The following is a 22,740-nucleotide window of genomic DNA, read 5'->3' as shown; positions in this document are numbered from 1 at the left end:
GTGGGTTGGCGTATGTGGAGAGATTGAGAAAACTGGTTCTATAGTCATTGTAATTTAGAAGAATGGGAGGTTGGAGAGGAAAAAATAAAACTTTGAAGAAAGTAGATAAGATAGAAGCAGGGAGGTTATTTCCACTGGGGACGGGTGAAACTAGAGCATAGCCTCAAGATAAGGGGAGCAGATTTAGGACTGAGTTCAGGCGGAGCTTCTTCAGGTAAAGGGTTGTGAATCTGTGGAATTCCCTGCCGAGTGCAGCATTTGATGTTATCAACTTGAACGCCTTGAAGGCAAAATGTAGATTTGTGAACAGGAAAAGAATTAAGGGTTATGCTGAGAGAGAAGGAATGTGGAGCTGAGGCCATGAAAAGATCAGCCCTGATCTTGTGGATGGCAGAGCAGGCTTGAGGGGCCAGATGGCTTACTCCTGCTCCTCTTCCTTATGTTCTTATGTTCCCACTTTCCAGCCATCCCTTTCCCTGGGAATAACATCCCGCAAACAAATTTTGAAAGTGCTTGCCTTGTGCTGTCAAAATTGGCCTTTGTCTAATTTAGAACCTTAACTTTTAGATCTGGTCTATTATTTTCTGTAACTATTTTAAAACTAGTAGAATTATCAGAGAATCCCGACAGTGTGGAATAAGACCATTCATCTCATCACATCGACACTGACCCTCAGAGCCGCCTAACCTCCCCCTGCAACGTTGCATTTCCCAGGGCCACCCTGCACATCCCTGAACATTGTGGGCAATTCAGCCTGGATAATCCACCCAACCTGCACATCCCTGAATACTGTGGGCAATTCAGCCTGGATAATCCACCCAACCTGCACATCCCTGAACACTATGGGCAATTCAGCCTGGATAATCCACCCAACCGACACATCCCTGAACATGTGGGTAATTCAGCCTGGATAATCCACCCAACCTGCACATCCCTAAACACTGTGGGCAATTCAGCCTGGATAATCCACCCAACCTACACATCCCTGAACATGTGGGCAATTCAGCCTGGATAATCCACCCAACCTGCACATCCCTGAACACTATGGGCAATTCAGCCTGGATAATTCGCCCAACCTGCACATTCCTGAACACTGTGGCAATTCAGCCAGGATAATCGAACCTACCCAGCATATCTTTGCACTGTGTGAGGAAACCAGAGCACCCAGATGAAACCCACGCAGACAACTCCAATAAGGAGATCATCCATTCCTTATTTCCCAGTTCCACCCAAATAACTTCACTGGACGTACTCCCAGGAATGTCCTCCCTAAGCAAAACCATAATGCTGTCCCTAATCAAAAATGCCACTCCCCCTCCTCTTGTCCTCCTTTCTATTCTTCCTATAGCATCTATACCCAGAAACATTAAGCTGCCAGTCCTTTCTATAATACCCATGATATCCCAGTGCCATGTTCAAAACCATACCCTGAGCTCATTTGCCTTCCCTGTCAGGCCTCTTGCATTGAAATAAGTGCAGTGTAACTGCTAAATCCCACCTTGTTCTGTGCCTTGCCCTTGTCTGCAATGACTATTTGCCTTCTGAACTGTACCAGCCTCAGAGATACCTCTTTTCTCACTATCTATTTGCGATCACACCTACTCCTCGCTGGTTTACTGCCTCCCGAGTAGCATTAACCAATCTCCCTGCCTCGATATTAGACACCTTCCAAATCAGGTACAATCCATCCTTCTTATGCAGGTCAACTCTACTCCAGAGTTGATAACAATGATCCAAAAATGTGAATCCTTTTCCCCTGCACCAGCTCCTTAGCCACTCATCCAGCACCTCCTCCTCCTCTGTAATATGGACTTTTTTTCAAGATGTCACCATTTATTTCCCCACATTCTATATCTCCCATGTACTTCTTCACAGTAAACACTGATGCAAAATACTTGTTTCCTATCTCGCCCATCACCCGCAGATCCACACAATGGCTACCTTGCTGATCTTTGAGGGTCTCTATTTTCTCCCTAGTTAGCCTTTTGTTCTTCATGTATTTATAAAAGCCATTTGGATTATCCTTAACCCTATCTTCCAAAGCTATCTCGCGTCCCCTTTTTTGCCTCCTGATTTCCCTCTTAATTATACTCCTACTGCCTTTATACTCAAAGGAGTTTTGGATTGGAATAAATGCAAAATATTACATCTTGGTAAAACAAACGAAGGCAGGACTTACACTCATTACAAGTAAGGCGTTAAGTAGTGATATGGAACAAAGAGACTGAGGGCTTCATGTCTTTGAAGTTCGTGTTACATGTAGACAGGGTGGTTAAGAAGGTGTTCAAGCACACGTACCTTCATTGTTCACACCTTTGAGTATAGGAATTGGGATGTTATGTTGAGGTTGTACAGGATGTTGGAGAGGCCTCTTCTGGAATTCTAAACCCAGTTCTGGTTGTGCTGTTATAGGAAAGATATCATTAAATCGGAGCAGGTTCAGAAGAGATTTACTGGAATGTTAATGGGAATGGAGGGATTGTGTTATCAGGAAAGGGTGGGACTTTTTTCACTATAGTTTAGGAGGTTGAGGGGTGACCTTATTAAAAGGTTTATGCAATTATGAAGAGTGTAGATAAAGGTGAATGGCTGGGAGAGAGGGGAATTCAAAATTCGGGTGCATTCATTTTGAGAAGAGATGAGAAAGATTTGAGAAAAGACATTAGGGTTTTAAAAAAAAAATTACACGTGTGGAATGAACTTCCAGAGGAAGTGATAGTTGTCAATACAATTACAATATTTAAAAGACATTCAGATAAGTGCATAAATAGGAAACATTTGATGTGCAGGTTGGGTGGATTATCCAGGCTGAATTACCCACATGTTCAGGGATGTGTAGGTTGTGTGGATTATCCAGGCTGAATTGCCCATAGTGTTCAGGGATGTGCAGGTTGGGTGGATTATCGAGGCTGAATTCTCCCAAGAGAAGCAATTCCACTCCAGGACATCGCAGAAAGGTTTCCTACTTCAAGCACCACATCTCCCTTCCACGTGATCAACAATGCCCTTCAATGCATATCCTCCACTTCCTGCACCTTCGCCTTTACATCAGCCCTCCAACCACAAGAAGAATATAATCCACCGGTCCTCACTTGCCACCCCACTTATCACCAGATAAAGCGCCATTTCCGCTACCTACAGTCAGACCCCACCACCAGGAATATATTTCCCACCCCAGCCCTTTCTATGTTCCGCAGACACCATGGGAATTTTGGTGCTGCTGTGGTGCCCCACGGTTACCTCAGTCACTCACCCTGCCAAATGGCCTAGTGATATTTTGGCTAAACGGATAATCCAGACACCCAGATAAAGTTCTGGAGCTCTGTGTGTGAAGCCTGCTCCGGCAGATGGTGGAATGTGAATTCGAAAAAAATTTGGAATTAGGAATGTATGAAAGACTATGAATCCATTGTCGTTTGTTGCGAAGAAAAACCCATCAGATTCACTAATATTCTTCAGGGAAGTAATCTGCCATCCTTACCAGGTCTGGCCTACGTGTGACTCCAGTCCCACAGCAATGTGACTGCCCTTTGGGCCCAGCCAGTGACACCCGCATCCTGTGAATGAATAAAAAAGGTCAAGTCTTGTATACAACCATACTATTCTTACAGATAAGTGATGTCTTTGTAAATTTGCTTCTCAATTCCCTGCTGACTATTGGGGAAGGGGGGGAGGGGTCAATAGTACAATCCTAATAAGGAGATCATCCCTTTCTTATTTCTCAGTTCCACCTGTATAACTTGCCTCGATGTACTCCCAGGAATACCCTCTTGAAGCCCAGCTGTAATGTTATCCCTAATCAAAAATACCTCTTCCCCCTGCTCTGTTGTCCCCTTTCTATCTTTGCTATAGCATCTATACACAGGATCCAGACTCACCATTCTCAGAGAATTCCCTCCCTCCGGCAAACACATACCTCCTTAAAGTTCCCCCTCCCATTTCCCTTACAATCACTTTCACATTGATCCCGTTAGGCCTGTGCTGCTGCGCTCACTGTTGCTGTGTGACCATGCCCAAGTCTTACCATCGGGACGTTCAAACCAGTTGATCCATTTCGAAACCGCAGTTGTGAGTTCAATCCACATGGCGCAGCTTTTACTGACATGGACCAGCGATTATTGAAATAGGGAAGCATTGAGGACAATAAACTTTATTCAAAAAACACCAGTTTCTGTCGACTTTCGCATCATTTATTTCACTTGTTCATTCGGCTCTAGCGAGACTATTGTGTGTAGTTATGCAGGGGAAATTTGCCAGGATATTGTCTGGCTGAAGAAGAGAGATTGGATAAACTGGAGGTGTTTTCTGAGAGAAGAGGAGATTGAGAGGGGCATGATTAAGATGTACAAAGTACTGAGGGATATGAATAGCGTAAACTGAAATATATGTTTTGCTTTGATGGAGATTTCAATCACGGGAGGCCATCGATTTAAGGTCAGAGGCGGAAAAATTAGAATGAATGCGTGGAAAAACGTTTTCAAACAGTGGGTCGTTCAAACACAGTGTATGCAAGGGTCGGAGAGGCAGAAGTCCACATAACTTTCCGAAGTATTCAAATGTGAATTTATGATGCCAAGACATACAAGGATGTGGGTCAAGTGATTTGAAAAGGAGTTAGGATAGTTAAGCAATTGTTATTGAGCAATACAGATACTCCGTTCCAAGTACGGATTATTGATACCTGTCCTTCCATTCTTGAAGGGACAAGTCACAGGAAGAACTGTGCTGTCTGAATCAGCGTGGGGGAGTACTACTGCTCCCCGGGAGACAGGGTGACAGTGACAGTGCAAACACGTAACTTCTCAATCTGTACCTGGTGCTGTTGTTAAAATGAAAATCATTTGATACTTTTGCTCTGTAGTGAGCTGTTTACTTATAGCAGGTAGCTCAGGAAGATATACATTCTACTGCCCTTTCCCCACCTGCCCACACCACTGAATACCGGCACTATGCAGGACAATTGCTCTCTGTACACCATCGTCCAATCCTCCTTGACCCCCAGCACTTCCCCACTTAGCACCATTACAAGAAATCCCAGAAGGTGTAATGCTGCTCGTTTACGATGTCTCCCTTCACTGTGGAAGGTTCCACTGATTTATCTGCCCATCACTCAATTTAGCAAACTGCATTTCCTGCTCAGAATGTGTTCTAATCGAGACTGTGGTGAGAAAAACAAAGCGGGTGACAAACATGAGTACACCTACGTTCGGTCGGCAAGCAAACTAAGACCCTGAGGTTCCAGGTTCTTGTCACTGCAACATCCCACTGTGTTCCCATGCCTCCATGTCAGTTTGGTGTGCTGCAGCGCTCCCGCATAGCACAGCGCGAGTTGGAAGAGCAGCACGTCATTACCTACTGAGAGACCATACAATCTTCAGTACCCAACATTGAGTTCAATCATTTTAGACCCTGCCCACCTACACATACCATTCGTTCCAAAGGCCGATCATTTGGCTCGAAAATCTCTCCTCAGATCCACTAGACCTGCTGGTTTTGTTCAGTTATTTCTGCTTTTCTTTTGACAACTTTATTCTATTCTGATTGCCAGCCTTTTGCACGGGAGGGTGGTCAGAGGAGATTTACCAAGGTGGTGTCTGAGCTCGACCATTCCCCCTGCGAAGATAAGCGAAAGTGAGGGCTGCAGGTGCTGGAGCTCAGAGTCGAAAGTATAGTGCTGGAAGAGCACAGCACGTCAGGCAGTATCTGAGGAGCAGGAGAATCGATGCTTCGGACACAAGCCCCTGCCGTTCCATTACCAGCCAATGCCTGGAGGAAGAACGTCTCATATTCCACCTTAGGACCCTACAACCACACGGAATAAATGTGTATTTCAACAGCTTCTTCATTTCACCTCCTCCCACATTATCCCAGTCCAAAGCCTCCAACTCGGCACTGCTCTCTGGACCCGGCCATCATCCCCCTCTCAACTATCACCTTCTCCCTTACCTTCACCACCTATCGCTTTCCCATCTACCTGACTACCAACCCCATTCTCCTCCCTCAAACCCCACACAAAAGTCTCATCCCTGACGAATGGCTTATGCCCGAAACTTCGATTCTCCTGTTCCTCGGATGCTGCCTGACATTCTGTGCTTTTAAAGCACTACACTCTCGTCACTGCAAATATAGATGAGCTCGATTGGGGCTCTTAATACACTTCAGGAGTATTTAGCCGAACACTTGAGGAGCTAGAGCATGTCCGGATAAGGACCAGGGACTGGAAAGTGGGGCGAGGATAAATAGATGTTTGATGAAAGACTTGAACACCGTAACGTTGGGTGCAGTAAAATGTCGGCAATCTCACCTCTGTGGCATAATGAAAGTCGTGTTGGACTTCTACTGCATTGTTAAGATTGTGATTCAATGTATCTGGGTTTGAATCCCAGCAGAATCGGATTTTAGTTCAGATTTCCGCTGAATCAATGATTGTTCTGCTTATTCGTCGTCAGTTTCCATCATCTGGAGTTCTCGTCCCCGCTACTGACCAGAGAAGATTCATCACAATCTTTGTGGTGAGTTTTGAGGGAATCGCATCATTTGAAATATGATCAGTCCAGAATACGCTGCTCATTCACAAAACCAACTGCTGATGCCCACTGTCTCTAAACACATTTCCCTCCCACAGTTGCACAGTGTTTCGATTTATTCAGTGTCTTTTCGCCTTTGGGCGACAGGTTGATGTGGATGGGCTGGGAAAAGACATTGACGTGTTCAGTCAGCCATGATGATATCACATGGGGGTAGCGCTTACGGGTGAAATGGCCCCATCCTATTCCTCTCTGTCTGTGCTGTTTCTGACAGAGGGTTTTAAACAATAACATGATGAGCACCCTGTGAATCTACACCACGGAATACCAAGCTACTCCCCTTTATCCCACCGCTCTCACAGCTGGAATACACAGCTCCTGTTGTAGCTTTAGATCAGACAGTGGAGGGTTCTCCCAGGCGCTCTGTCAGACTTCACACAGGTTTCCAACTGGAGACATAGAGCGAACGGCCGTGTGGATATTGGGGATTCAGGGACAGATTTCCCCTTTGCCTGGCGAGAGTTCTGGCCACAGTAATAATCATGAATTTCGGGCATTCTGGATCTTACTCTGGATTTTTGTCACTTTACAATTTAAACTGAAATTCAATTTACTCTTGCATGACATTCTGATATCTTCAGTATTTATGAAACCTTTGCAACATGTCCTTGGATGTAACCATGTTGAATATTGATGATGAGTGCAGTATATTTCTTGTTGTCTGTAGGAACATGCAGAAGAAAGATAGTGAAGTGTCGTTGAATCGAATTCTGTGCCAAATTGAAGCCGACCGAATGAGAAGTCCTGTGACAGCGATAATATAACACTGTCTGTAAACAACGCAGCGACCTATAGAAACCCAGTTTTCAATCAAGTCTATTTTGCACAACGTTTTTCTATGTCCCATCTCCTGAACCTGATGCGCGAAAAGTCACAGGTCCATAACAGTTCGTCCTCCTCTGCCTTAGCTTTAATTTCAGAACCACAGCAAAAGTAGAACAGGCGGGTCGAAGGTCCCAGAGGTACGATTAGGGCACGTTAATATGATTAGGCTTGCTGCCGGCGGCTCCAGTGGAGCAACTGATCAGCGCCTGGTACTTAACAGCATGTAAAAACGCTGTTGTAATTCCAATCGTTATCTAAGGCTGCTTTTACTGACGTTAATCAGGAATTATTGGAGCATCAGACTGAAGGATAGTTGAAGAATAATGTCGAATAAAGCAGCATCTATTCTAAAACTCCAGTTTCTGATTTGGGAAAGGTATCAATTGTTAACTGTAAAACTGCACATATTCCCCAAGTAATTATCCATCTGTGGATCGAGAAACAGAGATGATATTTTAGCTTGATGACCTTTTTCAAATCTCTAACACTGCACTGGATTACATTCTTGAAAAGGCTCTTAAACTCGTTTCATATAATCCTGTTTGCTGCAAACTCACACAGCTCAATTAACCGTTCAAAAGGAATTAGATTTATTTCTTTGCGTAGATTGAATGTTGTCACCGAATCTGATAAAGTCATGACAAATAGTTTTGATGCTGTGTGGAACAAAGGGTTCAAACAGGAATAAGGATGAGTCTTGTCGCTGGATTTTTCGGACGGAGATGAGTGAGTATTAAAAGGAATCAGTCCCGTTCCTGGTCATTGTGACCAAATGTTCAAGGCAACAGATGGCAATGATAATGATGCTTGACATCGACAGGTCCGTTCCTACTCACTAGAGTCAACATTGTATTACAGATCACGTGAGCGGAGGAGATGATGATCCTTGTAACAAACTGAGACAGTGCGACATTTAATCCCACGTTGTTAGTCTCACTCTATACCATAAACCAGTTATCCAGCAGACTGAGCGAACCGGCTTCCATTTAATGCAAAGCTAAAACAAACAGCTCAGCACATTAACAATCTTTAGTAGTTCACGGAGAACCAGCTGCTACACCTTTCAACACCATTAGATCTACTTACACTTAACATGCTCAGTTGCAGGCATTTAGCAATTTCTTTCCGATGAACGCTGAACAATTTGTGAGTGCGTCCATTTTGCCTCCCCATTCAGGCAGCTCAGAATCCCTGTCCCTGTTATAGTCGCTCCTTGTGTGTCTGCACGTGGCCTTTCAAATATGCTGGAATCATCTCATAACATGTTTTCTTCTGCTGAAAAATCATCTCCGATTTCAATAACTCTCAGAATAAAAGTACCTGCTGTAAACTTCTTTGTCGTTCCTCACTGATATTGAAGCTTTAACCTTTAGTTATACATTCACCTGAACGAGGGAATTTCCCTCCTATTTATCCTTTCCAACCTCACATAAGCTGGAAAAGTTCCAATAGGACACAAATCAGTCATTCCTGATTTGTGTCGCGTGATTCTTCGTCTATTCCACCATCCAATTAAATCCCTTCTTTTCTTTTCTCGTGGCTTTATCTCCCAATAAACCTCGTTTCCGTCATCTCTAACGATTTTGTATCAAGGGAACTCTGGCCATATCCTTTTTAACTATATTCCACACCCCAACCCCCGTCTATCTCATCATCTGTTTATATCCCAGTAAATTTCGTCCTGAGAAATGAAGCTGAGTCTAATTCAACTCATTAAAACTTACCACTATGCTATGCAGTCTCATTACTGGCACAGGAAAGGAGTGGGCTATTTTGCTTGCAGCTGAATCGGTTGGCTGCAGCAACATTGTGTCAAATCACAGTCACACAGGTTACTGTTGTTCTCATTTTAATTTCTTCTCAACGGGTGTTGAAATAACACAGTGAGGAATCAATTAATATTGTAAGACGTACATAACCGGGTGTGTTAAATCTAAGGTTATGTGAATAGGGCAGTTTTAATTAACTTAGACCAGAGATTGTTCAAATCTCAGGCACATGAGATTGACAGAGAGCGATGTTGAGCGAAATAGACTGTCTTGGCAAATGCCATTGTTATGAAGTTGTGGTGTAATGTACTTTTAATGGCGCTGAAAAGTCTGGCTAGCACAAGGAGTCCAGAACAAGGTAACAACATAACATTAGGTCGAAACAACTAACAGCTGTGTTACATGGATACAAAAACAAATTCGAATTCGGCCAATCAGTTTCAATTATGCCCAAATAATGTTTGGATGTGGTATTTTTACAATGTTAAAACCAATGAAACGACCCGACGTTCTGTGGGACAAATATCGGCCATTTTGAACAGTTACCCAGAGCGGCAAAGAACAGCAAAGAGAGCATCTAAAAGACCAACAGATGGAGGATGTTAGTAACATCTCCAAGATGTGTCTATCTGGAGAAATAGATTGCATAGAAAAGAAACATCAATACCGACCTGGAAAAAAAATCTACAGAGAAAGATACGAAGAAAAGATTCGACAACAAGCTGGTTTGTAAATTGATTTTTTTCGTAAATGTGAATGGGGTCGGGGTTGGGGAAGGTATTGTAGAGCACAAGGTTTAGAGAAATGAGTTGTAAGTAGTTATAAGTTGATTATTCTCCGTCAAATGTTACAAAAAACAATAGAATTGTTATTTTTAACTTTAAATAGTGATTTTTGGAATAGTTCTTTGCCTCTTGAATTTTTCCAGAATACAGTACGGGGTGAATCCTTTCTGTTTTGTCGGTTTACATTTGCAGAGGGGTTTACCCCGTCACGTAACACCAATTTCTGTGGTTGCTTTGCTGTTTCACATATTTGTGAATTTTGCAGCACTAACGATTTTGAAGTTGTCCCCTCTACACAAAACGTCCGTGGTTTTGCACCATTGTACAAAAGGTGCAGTGTGTCTAAGCGACAGGGCTCCCTACAATGACATCCGACGCTGTTTCAATCTATCTATCCTGATAGCGACCCATGGAAACAGCACTGCGCACCCTCCTCGAGTCTGGAAAACAGTCCCTTCACAGATAATGTTACATCCCGCTCTCAAGCGGCTTTTCATTCCATCGCTTTCAATTCCGCACAGAATCCGTTTCAACAGACTTTGTCACTGAGTCATTTGTTTGTGTTCAAATCCTGTGAGCAGAGGGTCACAGTTGGAGAGTGCTGAGCCCATAACCCAGAGATTAGACCATACTCTGTGGACTGTAGTCTGCTGTTCATCATTTCACTAACAGCAGGTAGATGTGTCTATGCTCTGCAAATTTTCACGCCTGTTTTAAGAAGCAAGATAAACATTTCCTGGTACCTGCTCTTGTTGTCACACAGACAACAACAACAGCACTAGTCGAGATTGTCTGCACTCCGACATCCGTTTTCTTCCCAGGGGTGTAAAGATGATGGTCTGAAACGATTTCTTCTGTTCACTGTCACTCTGGGATGGTGTAAGCTGTGAAATTTATTCTCTGAGCTTGGGGTAACGTGATAAAGCTTATGCATATCAGGTGCAGTGTGCCTGAGCGACAGGATATGCTGCAGTAACATCCCATGCTGAATCAGACAGCAGAGCCCTCGCTGTAACTTAGAGGAGTACATAGACACAGTTCCCGATGACGGGGAGAGACTCTCTCTTTCCCTGCAGTTCTGCTTCAGAATGTTTCATCTGTTTCAGATGGCGTTATTTGCACAAGGTTCCCAAAAGAAGATGGGTTCCTGTGCATGTGCAATCTCCCTTTTGAACAGCTTTCCAGAATTTGCATAACTCCCAATCCCTCTAGCCGCCTCCCCGATCCCCAAACCCGTGTTTGATATGGAGCTGAAGAGGGGGTTCACGTTTCTCTCCCACGACACTGATTGCCATGCCACACGCCAAATGAAAAGCTGAAGACTGCGGGAACCTGCTGCGGTCAGCGCTAACAGAGAGGCCCAGCGGGAGCGTATTGGGCTCATAACCCCGAAATTAATGGATTGAAAACATCCTCTGCTCGTTGACAATTCCAGGTTTCAGTGTGTGTACTGTCCCCGCTAGAGTTCCTATATAACATAGCTCCATTCTACATATTGCATACTGTTTCACTTTCCACTTCCTTTCACTCAATGTATCTAAAATGAATATTTCATACTGATACACCCGGGAAATTTACACAAATGAGGAAAGACACTTGTGAAGGTCTGGAAGATCTTTTCCTGTTCTCTGTCGGTCTGCTCTGATCTGATTCACAAAATCATTTGCCAGAGCTGGGAATAAACTGGTGAAGGTGAGCGATACCAGTTGTAGAGTGCTCTATGCGCATGACGCCCTGCAGTTATTCCCTATGCTGGTTCGGACAGCAGTGTCCTCCCCGTGAAATGAAAAGCCGTGAGTGACAATTCGATCAACTTGTTGGAGACAGCATTATGACACTGACACAGTTCCGCATTATTAGGACATAGATGGCCAATTATGAATAACCACAGAGATATACAAGCGACAGAGAGTCGCCATGAACTCGATGGGCTGAACAGCTTCTGTCGGCGCGTGAGTGACGCCACACGTTGATGCTGTCCCTCCTCCTGTCTCTGAGATAGAGTGGCTGATGCTGTAACAATGTTTCATTTTAACCCTCCCTTCCGCGTTAGACTGTCTGCAGCCCCGCAGCTCAGGGCCGTGGGGATGATTGTCAGTGACTGAGGGTTTCATTCGCATTCTCTTCATCTAGGGCAGGTGTTAACTGCTGCCCGATTGCAGCACAGAAACCGATGTCACTGTTACAAAAGCCTTTCTGCAGGATTGCTGTGAAGATGGATTCTGAACAGCAAACAGGCTGCACAAAAATACCCTCACATGAATTTACCTAGGGTAGAGAATCCGGAGTACATTCTGTCTTTCCCAACAGACAACTCTCAGATAAATGATATTTTCAGGAAGTTCCCAAACAAACTTGCTGATTTCCAGCACTTGATGGAACTGGCTGTGCCGATCAGAGCGAGCTTGAGAGCACATCCACACTTGCCTCACCTCACACTGCCTGCCATTGGAGGGAAATAGCTGAATACTCTGCCGATGGGATCCAAGCGAAAGGGATAAACAGCACTGTCCCGTGAACAAGGAGACGGAATAAGAAGGTGATATTCTTGAAACTCTTTGGAGCTTAGAAATCCGAGAGCAAAGTGTAATGCAGTTAGATCTGAGCGGCTTTCAGCTGGTTTGGTGTTGGAAACGTAAGAATGTCGCCTGATCATTGCTTAGTAGCTTGAGTTAATACTGGCATGTGAGAATGTCTTACTTCAGGTCGCCATCGAGCCTTGGTTGTTTGATTTCACTTTGCCCGGTCGTCCTATCAACTGTTTGATAAAAACAAGGTGTAAATCATGAAAGTTGCACCCCTTGAAATAACGTTGAGTTTAAGGGTAATAAGTGTCATGGTAGTGGGCATTGCACAGTACCACATGCGGTGAAAGTGAAACAAGTGTTTCAGGATGTTCACCCACACAATCCCACTCTGAATAGTTCCACCATCTGGATGTTTGCACAGTTCTGGGTTTGAACCTTTCAGAAGTGGACACGGGAAAGGATTGGAAACAGCGCTGAACAGGTTGATGGGAACAGTCTGGTATATGAGGAATGTCAACAATAAAGGTCATTTGGAAAGTTGGGACAGTTTTCCTTGGAGAGCAGAAGGCCGAAATCTGGCCTTGTTAAACCTTTCCAAGGCATGAGTGGGATAGACAGAGGAAATAAGGAAGTGAGAATGCTCCCTACGCCTGAAAGGATCGAGAACGATTCGGCAGATATTTAAAGTCATTAGGAAAAGAAGGAAAATGTACATGAGGAGAAACGTTTTCACATAGGCAGTGGTTAGGGTCTGTAAACTACTGCCTGACTTTGACAAAGACGCAGTTTCAATCGAGTTAATTAAAAACTAATTCGATGTTTATATTAAAAGTAAAAGTGTGGAGAATTACAGGGAGAAGGCAAGAGAATGATACCAAAAGAGAAACACATTTATTTCTGTGGAGAGCCAGCACAGCTAAGGTGTTTTGTGACATATTTGTGATTCTGAGTGGAATAATAGTTAGACCAACAGAATGTAGTGAGTTCAACAACGGTGATATTGGCAAAGCCGGGACACATCTACACAACAGAATCTTAGCCAGCACGTACATGTCACAGGGAGAACGGCGCTGCCTGATAATCCTGCAGGGTGTCCTGGGGATCAGACACAGCACCTTTAATTACTCAGAGAAGGTCAGGGCTCTGTAGCGTCGCCAAGCAGCCTCAGCCGCAGGATTCAGGTTACAATTTGGCAGGTGGTGGAGGTTTGAATCCCACTGCTACAATTTCCGTCGCATCGCTGCGGCGTGTTAAAGTGCCGTGGTCAAAGCACAACTGTAGGTCTTTCTCTTGGAGAGTAAAATGCAATGTGGGAGAGTGCAGATTTTCTCCAAGGTGTCAGTGTCCGTGCTGCCATGACGTGCTCGCCTTCCACAAGGTAAACCGCGGGCTCAAGCAGCTCTCCTGCTGCTGTTTCGTTCCAGGCCAGTTGAGTTTTCACTGGAACCGAAGAGAGACTGCTGTTTCATTGCTGTTGTGAAACAGAATCCTGCGGTGACTCTACTCATCGTTATTTAGTTTTCTGGCGCAAGGGAAAATTATTCCAATGAATTGCGATGTCATATGTTCTTAAATTTCTCTCTTTTCCTTCTTTTCTGTCCTGGTGACGGCGGAAGGGAAAGCTAATCTAATCGAGAATGCGATTGATGAAATTGACTTTCTATGGCCCATTCTTATTATGTTCTTTCTTTCTCTCTTTTCAGCACTTCCTGGGAAGAGGTGGTGCACTAAGCCTCCAGTATGTTTGAAAGAGTAGTTTGGAATTGCTCTGTTGTTAGTTGTGAGATTACTTTACGGCTCATGCCCTCGGACTGTCTCACATTTAGCATTCATGCTTCGCTGTGTCTGAAAATGCATTTGGTTTGTCATTTTTGTTTGTGTTCCGTGTTAAATCGTGACTGTTTTGCCATTCGCTCACTACATTTCGAGATAACGCAGTTTGTGAGATAATTTCCAGCAGCAAAAATTCTCAACTGAGGATCCGGGAATATTTCACGAAGTATGGTCAGTCGGGATAAAAGTAAGGAAGTCTTTCAGTTCTGCAGTTTTTCACAATGCTACCTTTCCGTTGAACAGTCGAATAGACTAAACTGTTGCCCCACAGCGAGCGATGGCAAGCCCCGCTAACAGTAATCCTTTAAAGGGGGTGTAAGCAACACAACGTTATTGAAGTAAACAGCATGGCAACAGAGTCTTCGGTGTATCTCGTCCATGCTGACCACATCGCCAAAATTAAACAAGTGCCATTTCCCAGCATTTTGCTTCCAGTGCAGCTTGTTTCTATAGTGTAGTGGTTGTCACATGCGCCTCACCCACGAAAGGTCCCCAGTTTGAATCTGGGCAGAAACAGCCCTGGCGAAACGTTGTTAAGTGTTTCTCCAACCTGCTTCTGGACATATGCCATTCTGTTTCAGAGTCTAGTTCCCGCGTTCTAATCCTTCCACAAAAAACAGTAACACATTTGCATTCCTTGCGCAGATGGCCCATTTCAAAGCCAAGGAGAAAGCTGATGTGCTGGTTTCACGGCGCACCATGGGTTCCTAATGTAGCCCCTCTGTCAAATGTACCCCCAAGTACTCTCTGACAGGCCTCATTTGGAAGCTGTCTGCCGTTAATCAACGTGCGAGAATTAGCACCAGAAGTCCTGAATCATGTTTTTGCACGTTAGCGGCTCATTCTGTCAGCAACAGCAATGAATGAATTTACATTCTCAGAGGAACCTCTGGGGACTTGTGCTTTCATAGCGTCGCTAGTATTAAGGTGCGACCCGAGATCTAAGCCAGGTTGGAAGTGGGAATTCGGAAATAACAGCCAGGCTACCGAATTCCATTGCATCCATTTGGTTTTCTTTAAATCATAGATGAGCAGGAAAATGTAAACGGGGAGGTGGAGGGGAGGGGGAAGCAGGATAACAAAGTGAGGCAGTTGCAGCTCTGATGAAACTCCTTATTTATGATTCACTCAGCAACCAGAGACGTGAAGGTGACTTAGGCGTGAGAGCTCTTCACATCGAGAACAAAAAGCACTCAAGTGCAGTTAGCACTTCTTTGACATCTTGTGGGGTGGGGGGGGGGGGGGGGGTAATCTCCTTTTGACTTCTGTAAATATGTTCGGAAACTGCCTTTTGTATTGACGTGAACAGAGACTGCATCACTGATAAGAACCATGGAATTTTGTGAAATTTACTGAGTCGCTTCCCATCGATTCCCACTCAGGTTTCCAACTCAGTTGGCAGCCATGTCGTTCATGTCCCGGTGGAGACATCTCTGCAGCAAGTCGCACGGTTAATGTAACAGGCAAGGAAAGTGCCAAATCGTACTGGCACCGAGGTATGAGCATGCTGACATTGTGATTTGTCATTCTCGGATTGTACTGCTGCCACGGCTTTTCAGGTGGAGAACATACTTTGGGACTCTTATTCAGCAAAACAGACACAGTGACTGAAACTATGCTGCACGGTATGATGTGGAACACGGCCTGCTCAGCTTTGTGCATTTTCCCTGTAGTCCGATGTGTTTCGTGTTCTGTGTAAATGTGAAAGTTTATCTGTTTCGACCAATGGGCGAAATCATTTACTAAAGCAAGAATCGACATTCCAGTAATGTCACGGTTATTTTATCAAATCATGACGGAACATACATTCTCACGCTCGCATATACATTTGTAGCTGAAAAGAGTCTCAGAAGATAGATTCAACTTTCCGTTGATTTTGGTGTGGTTTGATGGGCTACCTTTATCTGTTGCGAAATTGATCTTGTAGTCGGGCATATCCCAGCTGCGATGCGAGCAGGACAGGGATCACGGAGCACAATTGAAAATGTATGAAAATAGATGGCACGCTTTCGGGTGTTACCGTGGCCGAGTGGTCTAAGGCGCTGGAACCAGGTTCCAGTCTCTAAGGGGGCGTCGCTTCCAATCCCACCACTGCCATTTCTGTGGGCCAACAACAAAGCTGCAGCGTGTTTAAGTGCCGTGTTCAAAGCAAACAAAAAAAACCCACAACTGGTGGGTTTGCTACTTGGAGAATTAATTGCGGTGTGGGAGAATGCAGACTCTCTCAAAGGGATCAGTGTCCATGTTGTCATGATCGTGTTCGCCGCCCACACGATAAATCGTAGGTTAAAGCATCTCTACTACTGCTGCTTTGTTCCAGACAAGTTGAGATTTCACTGAAACCGAAGAAAGACTGTTATTTCATCGCTGTAGTGAAACAAAGTTCTACGGTGACTCGACTCACCATTATTTTCTGTTTTGGCGGATGAAAAAATAATTCCAATGAATTTCGATGTCATATGTTCTTAAATTTCTCCCATTTCCTTCATTTCTCTCCTGGAGACGGCGGAAGGGAAAGGTAATCTAATCGGGAATGTGGTTGGTGAAATTCACTTTTTATGGCCCATTCTTTTTGTGTTCTTTCTTTCTCTCTTTTCAGCACTTTCTGGGACATGGCGCTGCACTAAGGCTCCAGGATGTTTGGAAGAGCAGTCTGGAATTCCCCTGCTGTCAGTTGTCAGATTAGTATATGGCTCACGCGCCTGGTTGTGCCAGCCAGAACCTACCCTCGCCTTTCCTGACCCTCTCCGCTCCTCGATATCAACTACCCCTTCATTCTCCACCCATTCTCTGGTGGGTGCTGTTGCCAGGCCGTTTTGTCTCTCAATTTCACTGTCCATCTTCCACCCCCGGAACCAGCATCAACATATCCTCCACTCATGAACTCACATCTAGAGCTCAAATCCCTACTAACCATGACTGGCAGATACGTAGTCAGACCACAGGGTGTTGCGACAGACGTGCAACTCAGCGCAGAGGAGGCTGCACTGGCCTGCAATGACCCTTTATAATTAAGAATATGTGGCACCTCCAAGATCTCACAACCATGATGGGGCGTGTCGCGCAATCAACAATACATTTACACCCTTTGGGCAAGACACAGACCCCTTCGTAGAGCTTACACTGATTGGACATGGCAAGTATTGTGTGCGCTGTGCCCCCGCATTACTGCAAGCTACTTTTACAACACAAGGCACAGACGCTGCCTCCTCCTCCGAGAGCCAACTGTTATTAGCTGATCTCCCATGATCACTGTGGGCACAGCAATAGAACCATGCAGGCCAGCTATTGTCCTCCCAAACACATACAGTTACTCTCAGACAGGGAGCAATCCTGCCATCAACACAACACCCGTATCACCCGCAGAGTATAGGGAATCAAACCAGTTATTGAATCACCTTTTCAACAAGGAATCCTCGTGCCCAGAACCAGCCCATGCAACATTCCCTTCTTACCTATCCCGAAGCTTGGAAGACCACGAAAATGGTGTTTTGTGCAAGATCCTCTGTGGGAGGCAGCTTCCCCTAAACAGCCAGCCAAAGTGAAGTGGACACCCGAAATGCAACGGGCATTCACTGAACTGAAGCAACAACTAATCTTCACTCCTGCTCTGGGAGTCCCAGATTACTCACAGGGCTTCTATCTTTATGTAATCAAGTCAGAAGGTTTCGCGTCTGACATTTTAACAGAGCTTCATGGTAATCTCCGTCGCCCTGTTGCGTTGTATAATGCTTAGTAACGAGAATGCCGCATGTTTGTGCACGGTGGAAGCAGTCACAGTAACAGTGGATAAGCCCATCTCCATTGTGCTAGATCACCCGTGTACTGTTTTGGTTTCACTGTCACTCTCTCTGCTGCTTACTTTAGCAGCAATCCAACTCAGCGAACTGGTCATGAAGTCGCTTTATGATCTAGGCATACCTTTCCTTATACCGCGCCCTAGCTTTGAACCCCGCCACCCTAATTCCGCATACCTAGAATGATTCTGCAGACAACCACAACTGCTTGGACCTGGTTTAGCATTCCTGACAAAGGGCTCCTGCCAGAAACGTTGATTTTCCTGTTTCTCAGATGCTGTCTTAACTGCTGTGCTTTTCAACACCACTCTCATCTTGACTCTAATCTCCAGCATCTGCAGTCCTCACTTTCGCCTGGTTCAGCAGGTGTCCTGATCGGTCTGAGAAAACCCGGACCAGATTCTTTTCACTAGCGGCTCTTCCTTCCGGCCATCAGACAAATACACATTAGCAGGCCAAGCCATCTGCACCCCCATCACCACTTTTGAATCAGCTGCATTACCAGATGGGGTGTCCACACAGGCGGCAGAGCTCTTTGCTCTTACCAGAGCCTGACTCCTGGCACAGGGTAGCACAGCCAATATCTACACAGCTTCCAGATGTGTCTTTGGAGTCGTTCCGGACTTTGGCACAATATGGAAACAGAGGGTGTTCATCAGCTTAGCAGGGAGACCACTCCAACATGCTGCACTCATTGCCAACATCCAACAAGCAATTCTGCTACCTGCCGCTGTCGCAATTATAAAATGTGATGCCAATAACTCTGCCACCGATCCCTTCACCCAAGCAAATGCCTCAGTTGATTCAGCCACTCAGGAATCTGCACTACCCCTGGCCACTTATGTCCTGCAGACCCCCAGGGTGGTGAAACCGCCAGATTCCCCCGACTCTCTCGATGCAGTCCCAACAGATCAGCAAGCCGCCATGCCAGAGGAGAGTGCCGCAAGGGCCCGCATTGGTGCCATACAATGACTGTTCTTACAGGTTCTTGCCCACCCCTGCATCTTTTAACAGAAAGCCCACCTGCACTTACTGGCCCTGGAGGTACACGGAATCGGGCACACAAACAAGATGCTGTCAGCCATTCCTGGTATGCAGCGGGAGTCGCTGCAGCTGCCCAAGCTCTGCTGTCACAGTGCCTCATCTGTCTACCGAAAAATGCAGGGAAGCCGATTGCCAAAAGTGACTACATGCCAGTTCCTCAGGGTCCATTCACCCACCTTCTAATTGACCTTGTCCACGTGCCTCAGAAGGAGGAATAAAAATTTGTCCTAGTTATTGTCAACATGTTTTCAAAATGGGTAGAGTCATTCCCCATCAAAAAAAATGACGCCAGAGCAGTGATAAAGTGTATCCTGCAGGACGTTATTTCAAGAGTTTTATGTCCCATGGCGCATAGAAAAATATAGGGGATGATGCCAATTTCTCCGCGAAGCTCATTACTGCTGACTGTGACGCCCTCGGGATACCCAGGAGATACCACATTCTGTACCACGCCCCAGTCATCAGGAATTTTGGAGAGAATGAACAGCACCCTCAAAACCACCTTCCCCCAAATCACTCGGGACACAGGACTGGCTTGGCCAGATGGCCGGCCACTGGTGTTTCACACAGTAAGTGGACAGGGAAACCGAATGATGGAAATTACACCATTTGAAGTGCTAATGGAACGACCCGTGCCCACAGCCAACCGACCCCCAAAACTAGCCAATGACACAGCGCTGCTCTTAACACAGGAAATTCTCTTTGATTACCTTCAAGCCATTAGTAGAAGGATCACTTTTAAAAAAAAAAGATTTGCTAAAACCTGCGATGTACTTGAGTGCTTCTTATCTTCCTGCTGGTGGAAACTGAATAAAGATTCGTGAACCTTCAATCTTTCACTGTGTATCAAACCTGCACACACACAACATGGGTGCTGGGGGAAAAATAAGCACTACCGCAGTTAGACGATAGTGTGTGGGTACAACAAAAAAAAAGCAAACAAAAAAAAAAGCTGCCATGTCCACCCCACGGCAGGAACCACTTCACCCGTTTAAACTGGGCACTATGTAAGTAGACAGTCCGTGCAGAAAGATTCTCTCTCCCTGAGATAGAAAGGACCACTCTTGGTCTGTCTCACGACCACGACAGCTGTCACGCTCTCAGGGACACCAGAAAGCGACCCGGTGAAAGAGTGTCCGCCTCCACAGAAGGACAACCAAGCAGAACAGGATACAGCTCCAGACACCACAGAGGGATCCAGCTGCTCGCTGCAGCCATCGCGATCATCACTTTAGGTCTGACCTGCACTTCACCGCTGATCAGTAACAGGGCACACACTGGGCACTTAATCCACCGTGAGCCGTGGGTGAGCATTTTCCTTGACATGACCCACATTTGTGCCCAAAGGTAAACCAGACAAGCTGCTGGGTCTGTGCCCGTATCCCTGAACACTTCCACAGCGGCATTCCCCAGGGCGCAGTCCATTCTAACACTGCAGAGACGGCAGATTTGTGGCTGAAACTGGACAGGTCCCAGGGATCACAACGCTCGGTCTGCTAACCAGACCGGCCATTTGTGTGGCTCATAGCTCAGACTACTGGAAATCCGCAGGATACCACCTAGACAGATTCACAGGATGATTCTACGCAGCCCAGAATCTCACACACGGATACCCAACCTTGACCATCACTGACACCACCGCACGGGTGTCACGCAGAGAAACCATGTGCCGAACGAGATGCCAGCCATCCGCATGGGTGCCTGGATGGAGCTGATGCACTAACTCACTGGTCTTTACCCCTGCAGCGCTCTGGTCTGGAGCAGAGTGCAGCATCCTAGATTTACTTGGCCACAACATGTCTGCCGACAATTCCATTTTCAACAATATTTGGACAGGAACCCAAACCTAACAATGACACTTATTTTGTCTGCTGTCACAAGGCATACCCTGGATGGCGTTGTCATGGGCTGGCACATGGGTATGCGGCACCACTCCATTACCACTCCCAGTCGTCTCCCTTCCAGAACCTTATTCCCACAGAAAACGCACCCTCACTGCCCTAGACGAGATACCGCCCTCCCTCGTTTTTGTGTCCACTTATGAAACCCTGCACCTCAACATAGAGGACTTCAGCTGGCCACCATGCTAGAGGAGATAACATGCTACGGCTGAAATGCTTGCCAAGCTGAATGAAGAGGCTGTCGCCATTCGTACTGTCACCTTACAAAACAGAATGGCCCTGGAATACTAGCTGGCCACAAAAGGGGCACTTGCACCTTCATTGGCACAGACTGTTGTACCTACATCCCTGACTCCAGCGAAAATATAACCGACCTGACACACCACTTTCCACAGGCTGCTGCTGCCCCACTGGGACTTGTGGACCTGGGCAACCTTCTGGCTTGTCTCGCGGGGAACTCAACTGCTGGAGAAACTAATATCCGATATTGCGGTTGTGGGTATCATTATCCTGGTTATGGGTCTCTGTATGTGCTGCTGCCGGTTTTGTAAAGCGCTGTTACACCTGCCCTCCTCACAACTCAGCTTGTACAAGTTCGCTGGCGTGATATCTTCCCCCCTGACACAAACTACGCTTGGTCAGATTCAGACACTGACTACTACCTCTCTGACATCAAAACCCATCACCTGATAGCCTCTCCGGTCTGGGCTATTTTGCACTTTTTCAACATGGTCTTAACAAAAGAAGGGTAAACTTTGGGAGAAAATCTGCTACACTGCCCACCCACAGCATAACCACATAAAAAACACAGAAGTATGTCAGCGAAACAGAGAAATCATGCGTGCCAACACACACAGAACACACCCACAATGCCTCAGTCTTGGTCAAAGAGGCGAATATAGAATCCAGACATTCTAATCTACTCGCAGACCAGATAATGCATTTCTCAAGCAGCCTTCACAGTAAGCTCCTAGCCTCGTTCATCACTTCAGTCCGAATACCCTAAGTGCAGGCTCGTTTCCCATATAAACAGATGGCGCATAAACAAAGAGGCAGACTGAGAGACCCCGGAAGACTTTGCTCCCAGGAGGAGCACAATGGACAGAACTGAAAGCCAGGAAAAGGTACATTTACACATACTCGTGGAGACAGGAAATACTCGAGAAGACATTCTTACCTATTCCAGGACATGGCTGGAATATCCAGTGTCAATTACAAATGAATTAGTACTGCCAGACGTTTGACTAAATTCCATTCAGTTTATTCTTGTTTTAATCGCTTTACAATTTTCACCACTGTACTGTTACTGCTTTACAATTATCACCTTTGTGTTGTACCCCTATGAAAACTGTCTGCACCCACTGTTTGTGTTAGAACATTCTGGCCATCAGTGCGGAGAATCAGTTCTGTGTCAGCCTGGTCAATTTCTTTCCCACAATGTCAATTTGTTTAATCAAACTGCTTGCCAGCATAGTATCTGGCCTCTGATCCATTGGAATGAATTTCCCTGACACCACGTGACCGTGAATTGCTTATGTTTTTACCCTGTTGTCAGTCTCCCGTGTGGGATCTCGCTGAAACCCACATACAGTACATCATGTTCACTCCCCTCATTTAAAAATCTGATCTCTTCCCCAAAACTTTTAAACAGATCTGTTATGCATCACCTCC

This window comes from Chiloscyllium plagiosum, unplaced genomic scaffold (genome assembly GCF_037043375.1).
Source record: "Chiloscyllium plagiosum isolate Xiang-an unplaced genomic scaffold, Cpla_swu_hap1 HiC_scaffold_51, whole genome shotgun sequence".
In the NCBI taxonomy this organism is placed as follows: Eukaryota; Metazoa; Chordata; class Chondrichthyes; order Orectolobiformes; family Hemiscylliidae; genus Chiloscyllium; species Chiloscyllium plagiosum.
The sequence above is the reverse complement of the archived record's forward strand: the minus strand, read 5'-3'. Positions refer to the sequence as shown.